A 12,144-nucleotide genomic window follows, 5' to 3' on the forward strand; every position below is an offset into this window, starting at 1 on the left:
AAATCCGAAAAGTCATGGTGATACATGAATAGTTGATTTTCAATTTCCATTTACGATTATGTTCTGAGGTTGGAGACTTGAAAAGTCATGGTGATACATGAATTGTCAACCTCCAATACTCATTTTCTTGTATGTTTTATATTGAAGATTGAAAAGTCATGGTGATACATGAATCGTCAATCTCCAATACTCGTTTGCTCGTATATTTTAAATTGGGAATTCGGAAAGTCATGGTGATACATGAATTGTCGATTCTTGATTCGAATTTGTTACCTTTATTAAGTCTGCATATGGGGTCATTTATTTTACTTTAACTTTTGATAGCATCTAACTCCGTGAAACCAAGCTTTATAAAGTTATACTTTGCGATAAAACCAAGATATTAACTAAAATTAACTTTTATAGAATGCCTCCGCTATCTCGCCGATTTCAGAGAAGAGAAGCCTCGCGCATGCGTAGACAGCAACGTTCCCAGGAAATGGCCGCCGCAATAGCCCAAGCTTTGAGCCAAAACAATACCAACACCTCGAGTTATAACATTAAGTCCTTTAATGCGGGTAACCCTCCGAAGTTCACAGGTCTTGAAGGAGCCACCGTGATGCTCCAATGGCTCGAAAAGATTGAAAACACTTTCCTCCATACCCAATGTCCCTCAGAAAGACGAACCCTATATGCTTCCAGTGTCCTGGAATCCAGAGCGCTTACATGGTGGAATGGAGTAGCTCATGCGCGTGGCGCAGAGGCTGCTTCTAGCATGACATGGGAGGAATTCAAGGAGATTCTTACGCGAGAATTCTGCCCTCCCAACGAAATTAAGCGCCTGGAGGAAGAATTCTGGAACTTGAAGCAATACAGCGGTGAAGCGCGCGAGTACGCGACGCGCTTCCACGAGCTAAGCTTACTGGTCCCTCACCTTGTTACCCCTTCACGCCGAGCAATCGAGAAATTCCTTGGGGGTCTCCCCATGGAAATTCAAGATTCTGTATGGGCCAGAAACCCAGTTACCCTCTCTGACGCCATTGAGTTGGCCGCTGTGCTCAGCGACAACCATGTCAGAGCAGGAACTCTGTTCCTGCGGGGAACTGAGAAGACCAAAACCACCAAAACTGTCCCTGAACCCGCAGAAACCAAACCAGAACCCTCAAACCGTAACAACCTCAAGCGCAGGCGCAAGGCCTATGCGCTTACCAACCCGCCCATTGTCCAGCAACCCGCTTACCAACCCCCAGTTTACGCGCCTAACCCACTATCAGCCTACCCAACTCCCCCTATAGTCCACAACTATGCCTTAACCAATCCAGCACTCCCTGCCCCGCCAACTAAGAAACCTTACACAGGAAACCATCCCTTTTGCCCAACCTGTAGATCTCACCACCCAACCCAAACCCCGTGTCGACTTTGTAACCGATGTGGCCGTACTGGTCACACTGCTGAAAACTGTAGAGTCCTTCCCGCAAATCCAATTGCGCCAACACCACCAGTCTACCCGCAGAACCCACAATCAATCTACCAAAACCCACGACCCAGATCGTGCTTTAACTGCGGTGATCCCAGTCATTTCCGGAACGCGTGCCCGAGACTGCAAGTGCAAATCACACAAGCGAATCCGGTGAACCAGATTTCGAACCAAGTGACGCGCGGACGAGCTTTTAACATAACCGCGCACCAAGCGCAAGCGAATAATGACGTAGTTAATGGTACATTTTTGCTTAACGGATTTTATGCTTCTGTACTTTTTGATACTGGCGCCGATCGAAGTTTTATTTCTCGCGCCTTCGAGCAGAAGCTTGCGCGACCGCGCAACGATTTAAAAGAAGATTTTTCAGTTGAATTGGCTAACGGTGAAACTGTTTTAATTAACTCGGTGATTAAAGATTGTACGCTTAACCTTAACGAAAACGATTTTCTGATTGACCTCATCCCTATGCCTCTTGGAAGCTTTGATGTTATCATTGGTATGGACTGGCTCTCGCATAATCGCGCCGAAGTTATTTGCGCCAAGAAATTGATTCGCCTACCTCGAGAAAATGGTGATCTTTACATCTACGGCGAAAAACCCTCCCGCGGTCTTAAACTTATGTCTTGCGCCGAAGCCCAAAGACTCATGCGGAAGAAGTGTATTGCATTTCTAGCCCATGTGGTTAAACCTGTTGAAGAGAAGAAGCTTCGCGATATCCCTGTTGTGCGTGATTTCCCTGAAGTTTTTCCTGATGATCTTCCTGGTATCCCTCCCGCTCGTGAAGTCGAGTTCCGTATTGATCTTGTCCCTGGTGCTTCCCCCGTGGCTAAATCTCCTTACCGTCTTGCACCCGCTGAGATGCAAGAATTGGCCAGCCAACTTCAAGAGTTGACTGCTAAAGGATTCATTCGCCCTAGCTCTTCGCCCTGGGGTGCTCCGGTGTTGTTCGTTAAAAAGAAAGATGGATCGTTTCGCATGTGTATTGATTACCGCGAGTTGAACAAACTCACCATTAAAAATCGGTATCCCTTACCGCGTATTGACGACCTCTTTGATCAACTCCAAGGTGCCTCTTGTTTCTCGAAGATTGATCTCCGCTCTGGCTATCACCAGTTGCGCATCCGCGATGAAGATGTTCCGAAGACTGCTTTTCGAACTCGTTATGGCCATTTTGAATTCTTGGTCATGTCCTTCGGTCTAACCAACGCACCCGCCGTTTTCATGGATCTTATGAATCGGGTGTGTAGGCCTTTCTTGGATAAATTCGTGATCGTGTTTATCGATGATGTTCTGGTGTATTCTAAGACCAAGGCCGAGCACGAGCAACATCTTCGGTTAGTGTTGCAGAAGCTTCGAACCGAGCAGCTCTATGCTAAGCTTTCCAAGTGTGAATTCTGGTCTGATGAAGTACAGTTTCTTGGTCATGTTGTCAACAAGATGGGTATCCATGTCGACCCATCCAAAATTGAGGCAATCGAGAACTGGATTACGCCATCCTCTCCTTCTGAGATCCGTTCCTTTCTAGGCTTAGCTGGTTATTACCGGCGCTTTATTTCGAACTTCTCGAAGATCGCTTTGCCTTTAACAGCTCTGACGCACAAAGGTAAACCGTATATTTGGGGCTCGAAGCAAGAAGAAGCCTTTCTGACGCTCAAGCGTTTGTTGTGTAAAGCTCCTGTTCTTGCGCTACCTGAGGGTAATGATGATTTTGTCGTGTATTGCGATGCATCCAACCAAGGTCTCGGTTGTGTTCTTATGCAACGAGGCAAGGTTATCGCTTACGCATCAAGGCAACTTAAGGTTCATGAAAAGAATTATACAACTCACGACCTCGAGCTTGGTGCAGTAGTTTTTGCCTTGAAGATCTGGAGACACTACCTTTATGGTACTAAGTGCATCCTCTACACTGACCATAAAAGCCTTCAGCATATCTTTGATCAAAAGGAACTTAACATGAGGCAACGCCGATGGAACGAACTCATCAGCGATTACGATTGTGAGATCCGGTATCATCCTGGTAAGGCTAATGTGGTAGCCGATGCGCTCAGCCGAAAACCCTGCCAACTTAACTGTATCTTGCCGCGCACCCAGCTTCACTTCGCGCCGATTCAAAGCAACCTTGAATCGCGTATTCGTGACGCGCAGCGCGCATCCATCAGTAATGGTAACCTTCGCGCCGAGTTAGCGTGTGGCGCGGAAGCACTCTTTGTCCCTAATCTGAGTGGAATTCTCTGCTATCTCAGTCGCATCTGGATCCCTTGTGATGAGAATCTTCGCGCTGATATCCTGAGTGAAGCGCACAAATCTCGGTATTCTATTCATCCCGGCGCTGATAAGATGTACAAGGATTTGCGCATAAATTATTGGTGGCCCGGTATGAAAAAGGATATTGCTGTGTTCGTAGCTAAGTGCCTGACTTGTTCTAAAGTTAAAGCTGAACACCAACGTCCATCTGGTTTGCTCGAACAACCAGAAATTCCTACGTGGAAATGGGAAGGTATAGCGATGGACTTTATTACCAAGTTACCTTTGACAGCAAGCAAACATGATAGCATTTGGGTAATAGTGGATCGATTGACTAAATCTGCTCACTTTCTGCCCATTCGTGAAAACTACCGTGTTGAGCAACTCGCGCAGCTTTATGTCAAGGAAATTGTCTGCCGCCATGGTACTCCTTTGAGCATCATATCCGATCGCGATGGCCGTTTTATATCTCGCTTTTGGAAATCTCTCCAATCTGCGCTAGGAACTCGCTTGGACATGAGTACGGCATATCATCCTCAGACTGACGGTCAGTCTGAGCGAACTATTCAAACTCTTGAGGATATGCTCCGATCTTGTGTTCTTGATTTTGGGGGTAATTGGGATTCGCACCTGCCTTTGATCGAGTTCTCTTATAATAACAGCTATCATTCCAGTATTGGTATGGCCCCATTTGAAGCACTTTACGGTCGTAAGTGCCGCTCCCCGATTTGTTGGAGCGAGGTGGGAGAAGCTCAAATCACAGGACCCGAACTTGTTCAAGAGACAACCGATAAAATCGCCAAGATCCGTGATCATCTGCTGACTGCCAGAAGCCGACAGAAGAGTTACGCAGATCGTAGGCGAAAGCCTCTCGAATTTCAAGTTAGTGATCTTGTTCTCCTCAAAGTGTCGCCTTGGAAAGGTGTTGTCCGCTTTGGGAAGAAGGGTAAGCTTGCTCCTCGTTATGTTGGTCCATTCAAGATTCTCGCGCGTGTGGGAAAAGTTGCCTACAGACTTGACCTGCCGCCCGCGCTCAGTAATGTGCATCCAACGTTCCATGTATCCAATCTCAAGAAGTGTTTAGCTGACGAGAACCTTCACATTTCACTCGATGAAGTTCAAGTTGATGAATCTATGCATTTCGTTGAGAAGCCTGTTGAGATTATGGATCGCGAGGTTAAGCAAACCAAGCGCAGTCGTATCCCTATCGTGAAAGTTCGTTGGGAGTCCAAGCGCGGAGCCGAGTTTACATGGGAAAGGGAAGATCAAATGAAGATCAAGTACCCGCACCTGTTCTCTGCGCAACCTACTTCGAGATAAATTTCGGGACGAAATTTCTTAAAGTAGGGGAGACTGTGACATCTGCCCTGATCCGACCCGACCCAGGTACCCGTTTCCCTTATCCGATCTCTTTCTTTTATGATTTAATATTTATTTATACTTATATTTTACTTTAATAATAATAATATACTTTTCCTTCCCGCCTCTTTCTCTCTCTTTCTTTCCGCCGTCCCCTCCCTCTTCCTTCTCTCATTCCGCCTTCTTTTCGCCGTCCCGCCCTTAAGCCTTGTTTCCCTCAACTCTATGCTTGTCCTTTGGTTCTTTCCGCCTAAGGATGTCTGCAGCTCCACGCGCCAGACTCCTTACATGGAAGCCTGCGTGAAGACATCTTGTTCCTGCGATGCGTGAAGAGAACTCTTCTCGCAGCGCGCTAAGAATGCATGTTCTTCCCGCAATGCGCTAAGAATGTATGTTCTTCCCGCGATGCGCTTAGAATTCTAGTTCACACAGCACGCTAAGGATGTGATTCTTCCCGCAGTGCGCTAAGGATTGTTGTGCCAGCCTTCGCGCTCGCGCACTCAGCCTTCTCGCGCTTAACCCTTGTATCTTCTGTTTAAATCTAGCCGTTTGCTTTTGTGTTGTCTTATCTTTTGAGCCGTTGACCTAACCCATCTAATGTCTGAATAGTTACTTTCGGCGCAGCATGCGCACCAACCCCATTGGTTGACAGATAAAGTGACTGACATAATCTTTTGAGATCTGCTTTTGCCATGCTTGACCAGTACCTTTATCTGATCCGCCCATGCTTTTTACTGTTCCCTGTCAGCTTTATCTTGCCCCCTGCAGCTGCCATATCTTTTGATATCTTTACTTTTCAGAACTTTTTACCGTTGATATCTTTTCTTTTACTTTTTGAGATCTTTTCCCCTTTTTCTAGGGTTTATGTCTCCTAGGGTTTCTCTATAAGTAATAATAATATTTTCCTAACACTTCACACACAAAACACTTAATCTCTCTTATTATCTCTTCCTCCCTTTTTGCTCTCTGCCGTTGTCCTCCTGCCGTCTCCTCTCTTGCCTCCGTCTTCCTCCTTGTTCTTCCCTGCTTTTCCGGTACTATATATATATTATATATAATAATTTACTTATTAATTATGCTAACTTATAATCAAGACTTAAAACAGATCATTAAAACAATAATCTTACTTATAGGTTAACTTGTGCTTGTTTAAAGTTGGTTCTTGCTTTATCTTACACCGCATCGTTTATCAGGTGAGTTATCTCGTATCTAATCCCTTTTTATTTTAAATGCTTTGGGATGTTCATGTGTTCATACAAAACTTGAGTCTTAAACTGTTTATGAACTTTAGTCGCGCAGTATCCCATGTGTTGAGGACGTAGACTTGGCTGTTTATTTGTATGTGTGGATCATTAACCGTATGGACGGTCTATTCCGCAGTTTTCATGGTACCATTAGATGAACACGGGAGAACATTCGTTTATGATTTTCTCTTTTGTTACACTTGCACAGTTAGTCTTGTTTGTGAGCTCAATTGTGAGCACTGGCAGTCTTGTCTCTTAGAGTTGGTCCCGATCAGATTACACCCTTGTTGAAAACCAGACATACACATGTTGCGCGCAGATTTATTGTTATCTATGTATTGTATTAAACTTGATTCCTCACCAACACGCAAGTGTTTGACGTTTATTTTAACACATGTTCAGGTTTGCAGTAGCTGTTTTGGAGCTTGTGGACACATAGGACGTTTTTACTTTTGGACCTAGATTAAAATGTATCAAGACAAGTTAATGTTGTTTGAATGTTATAATTTAAAATATATTGATTTATGTTTGATTTATGTTCTATATTTTCCCCGCTGCGCGTGCGCGATAAAATGTGTATTAATAAATATTGACACCAATAGTGTCACGAGTAATGAAACAATATGTGGCGCCCCGATGTATAATCCGCCTTTGGTCGGGGTGTTACATGTATGCTTATTGAAGCACAAGAATTACATCATCAAGATGTATCATATAACCTTTCAAGTATTCAACTACATTGGGAAACTCTTCAGGACTTCTGTTTATGTTTAACATATTCAATGATTGTAACGTATTCAAACATGACTCTATACACAACAGTCATTGTGTTCTCGAGAACTTGCTTTACATGATTTGATAACTCAAATCCTTAAGAGACTTTCTTGTAAACTTTCAGTAGCAACTGAATCACAATATTTATCAGACGCTAATCAATTCTCTCTTTGTATTATCAGACTATTTAGGTATCGGAAAGTCGTTGCTTCCACCATTGGAGAATGTGTCTCCTCATAATCAATCATGGATCTTTGCAAAATCCTTGTGCCCACAATTTTGTCTTATATAACTTACTTCATAATTCACATAAAAGACCCTTTTGTATGGACTACTAGTCCAAAAAACCTTATGTTATATTAGAGAATACGACTCTGCCTTATTTGCTTCTTTTGGCAGAGTTGCATTCTCGAATCGTAAATGTTATTTCAGGAGGCTCGGATATTTGCGGAGCAACCTACTCGGCAGCTAAAAGCCGGAGGGACCAACAAAGACGATAACCTTGCCCAAGGAAGTCGGCGTCCTATTCGATGATGTAGATCGAAATAACATTCAGAATCCTCATCACGAGGGTTTGGTTATAACCCTATGTGTTGCTAATTGTTTTATGGGTAGGATCTTGGTAGACAATGGAAGTTCGGTGAATATCATACATCTAGAGACCCTGAAGAGGATGAACATTCCGGAATCCAAGATTGTCACGAAATCCCCGGTCTTAGTGGGATTCAGCGGTGAAGCCAAGAGTACCGTAGGAGAAATCCGAAGAGGATGAACATCTGGAGACCCTGAAGAGGATGAACATTCCGGAATCCGAGATTGTCACGAAATCCCCGGTCTTAGTGGGATTCAGCGGTGAAGCCAAGAGTACCGTAGGAGAAATCAAACTTCCTGTTTACGTCAAGGGAGTAAATTTTATTCATAAATTTTGTGTTATTGATGCGTTAGCATCTTTTAACATTATCTTAGGCAGACCCTGGATCCATGATATGAAAGCGGACCCCTCAACCTATCACAAATGCATCAAGATGCCGCCGCCTTGGTGGATCGTTAAGATTCAAGGTGATCAAAAAGAAGCTAAACACTCTTATGCTTCGTCAATGAAACCAACAGCTAAACCGACTCAGGCATAGCAATCAAAGAACAAAACAGTTATTATCTTGGAAGTAGCCGAGCAAGATATCAAAGAAGTATAACTAGATGATCAGGATTCCGATATCAAAGTGTTGATAGGAACCAGGATTACCAAAGAAATTGAAGATTAGTTGGTCGAGTTCCTCAGAAGCAGAATCTCCACATTTGCATGGAAATATGAGGATATGACAGGTATTTCTAAAAGTATTATTACTCACAAATTAGGTCTGGATAAAATTTTTCTGGTCAATCCAACAAAAGAGAAGGAAGTTCACACCTAAAAGAAACGTTATCATCCACGAAGAGGTTGAAAGATTGTTGAACGCGTGATGATTAGGGAAGTAAAATTCCCAAGATGGTTAGCTAACGTGGTGGTGGTCCAAAAGAAGAATGGCAAATGGAGAGTTTGTGTCGACTACATAGACCTCAACAAAGTTTGCCCCATAGATCCTTTTCCATTGCCGCAATGACTGCATAGTGGATGTAACTGTTGGGAAATGAAATGCTGACCTTTATGGACACCTCTTCGGGATTCCAGCAAATCCAAACGGAACCCTTAGATCAAGAAGACATGACATTCATGACCCTGGCAGGCATATATTGTTACACTGCCATGCCTTTTGGTTTGAAAAATGCAGGTGCAACCTATCAAAGATCGATTAATATGATGTTCAAAGAGAAACTAGGGGACACCATGGAGGTCTACATCGATGATACGGTGGCGAAATCGAAGAAATCTGGGGATCACCTCCGGGATCTTCAAGAAGCATTTAACATTCTTGACAAGTACAACATGAAACTGAACTCCTCCAAGTGCCACTTGGGAGTGGGGGCAGGAAAGTTTTTGGGATACGTGGTTACTAAAAAGGGGGGTAGAAGCAAGTCCAGAGCAGATCAAAGCCATCGTAAACCCGAAAGCACCGGCCAACGTGAAGGATGCTCAGAGGTTAACCTGCAGGATCTCATCCTTGAACAGATTTATCTCAAGATCCTCAGAAAGGTGCAAAGAGTTCTACGATATCCTGAAAAAGAACAAGATGTTTGAATGGGGTCAAAACATGAGAAGACGCTTGAAGACTTAAAAGTATATCTCTCATTAACACCTTTGCTCATGAGGCCTGAATATGGTGAACCACTATTCCTCTATTTGGCGGTATCCCGGGACATGATGAGTGCTGTGCTAGTCAAGAATCTTGAAGGACAACAACACCCTATCTACTATGTAAGTAAAAGTCTACTTGATTGTGAAACCAGGTATTCTCATTTAGAAAAAATAATTTTAGCTTTAGTTATGGCATCTACCAAGTTAAGACATTATTTTGAGAGACATAGTAGTTTTGTTAAAACTAATTATTCTATTAAAAATGTTTTGAGAAAACTTGAAATGTCTAATAGGATGGCTAAGTGGTCTGCTAAACTGAGTGCTTATGATCTTATTTATGAGCCTAGGCAGAAATTAAATCCCAAGCTCTAGCAGACTTTGTGGCTGATTTTAGTAATGATATCCAGCATGAAGCTGACTGAAAATTTCAACAACTAAACCAGGATAAAGGTTGTTGTGAGAGAAACAAGGTTAAAGGTTGAAGTTAACCGTTGATATGGAAACAAACGAAGGGGTAAGTTCATATACCTTTTGTTGGTTTAATATTCAGATTTTAGTATAAGTGATTGTAGAATAGCCCGACTATTCATCCCCATAATTTATGATATGTGATCCGACTCCAAAAACATCTCGTGCTGATAACGTGTTTTGAAACTAGCCAATTAGCAAAACAATAAGAGAAAGAGATGTAGGGATAAAGAGATTTCATTAACCATGTATATTATATGATGAGGTACAATAAGACGTATATATAGGAAAATATAACTTGAAAAAGAACCTGATATATATTATGTATTGATAACCACAATAATAAGTATACATAATAAAATTGAATATATAAAGTTAATGCAAAGGCATGTTGGAATTTGAAAACAAGTATCAAGTATTTTAGGCTACCAAAAGTATATTGGGCTGGAATATGTTCAAATTGGTAATTAGGCTAGATTATGTATAGGACTAAACTCTACAAAAGAAACCAGAGTATGCAAAACCTGTAAATATAATTCTTTAGACCTCATATAAAATATAAATTAATAATTCCTTATATATAGCATATTACATAAATGATTTATGAATGTTTCTTGAAAAATGACTCAATTGTCTTTTGTTTTTTGTTGAAATCAATTTCCCTTTGAATCTCGTCTATAATTTAACCCTCAAAAGCCCTACTACCTACAGTAGAAACTCAATAAATTAATACTTGACTATTTAATAAACTCTCTAAGATAATATTTTTTGCCGGTCCCGACTCGGGGATAAGGTGCTAAATTAATAATTCGCTAAAATTATAAGATAAAACATTTTTGATAATTTCTTTAGACCCCATATAAATATAAATTAATAATTCCTTATATATAGCATATTACATGAATGATTTATGAAGGTTTCTTGAAAAATGACTCAATTGTCTTTTGTTTTTTGTTGAAATCAATTTCCCCTTGAATCTCGTCTCTAATTTTCCTTAGCATGGTAAGAACTTCTGGTGTTGTTTTCTCATAGCTCAACAAGAAATTGTTCAATGTGATTGCCGCTTTAATAGCTTCGTTTCGCGAAGGGGGCTCCATTGTAGAACTTTCATCATCTTCTTCATCGATATCATCTTTATTAATTCCAATAACGCTTTCAATAATTTCTTCATCAGTCAACAACTACGCAACTACATTTTCTTCTGGGTGAGTCAGAACATTCTACTATAAATTAATAAAATATTAATTAATATATAAATTAATAATTATTAATTTATCGATTAATTAATAACTCTTTTAATTAATAAATTTTGGTGGTCCCAAGTGTATTATTTTATAGAGTTTCTACTGTGATCATGCCATTTGAATTCCTCATTTTGGTCGATCAGCTTTAGAATCTTTTACTAGAGGAGATGCTCATCAGCCACTCATAGTCTAATAGATAATATAAACCTTATAAGTTCTGATATATATGAAATACAGTTTTAGTTTCATAATCAAATACAAACACTTCTTAATATGAAAACAGTGATAACTAACTTGCTATTATTATTAGGTTTATTTTTATAAGTGTTTTCTGTTTTTTTCGTATTTGTTGGTTTACGATTATGCAACACTATAAGTATTTATTGATTTATATTTTGTTGTTATTAGTAGTTCTTTTTCTTTTTGTTGTTATAAATATTTGTTGTTGATTCTGATTATCTTGTTGTTATTATTAGGTTTTTTTTTTATTATTACAAAATATTGTTTATGTGACTTGGTATTGTAGTTGGTATTGTTTTCTACATTATATTTTGGGTAGATTGGTATTATTTGTTACGCTTCCCACGTTAATATTATTTTGCATATGAACCCTCCACATAAAATATATTAGTAAAAAATAAAAGGTACTTGAAAATTCTATCGTGTACACCTGACACCCAAAGGGTAATTATCCAAAACACGCATTAGGCTGGGTATGTGACATGATTTAACATTGGATATGAGCTTGCCCGAAGCCGACTTGTTGCCATCCCATCAGAATCCGTCAAAAGCATATGAAAGTGTAAAAATAAAGTCAACTCCTCCTCCATAAAAGCGATAGGGATACATACATCATCATCGCCATGGATATGGATGAAGATGAGACGACGAAGACGAAGTTAAATCTCAAATTCATTTCGTGCAGTTTCAATCTTACGAATGAAGTAACTCATCGGTTGAAGTCAGTATCCGAGCTCTAAACTTAAACCCTAAACTTCAGATTGGGGATGAATTTGTATGTATCAAATTCTTCGCTTCTCATCTTTATTCATTTTCTTCTGTCTGATTATTCAACACTTACTATTGGTTTTACTGCAATTTTACAACAATTAGGTTTTT

This window comes from Bidens hawaiensis, unplaced genomic scaffold (assembly GCF_021521415.1).
Source record: "Bidens hawaiensis isolate Kalapana, Puna unplaced genomic scaffold, B.hawaiensis_p1.1 tig00011229_1, whole genome shotgun sequence".
NCBI classification, from domain to species: domain Eukaryota; kingdom Viridiplantae; phylum Streptophyta; class Magnoliopsida; order Asterales; family Asteraceae; genus Bidens; species Bidens hawaiensis.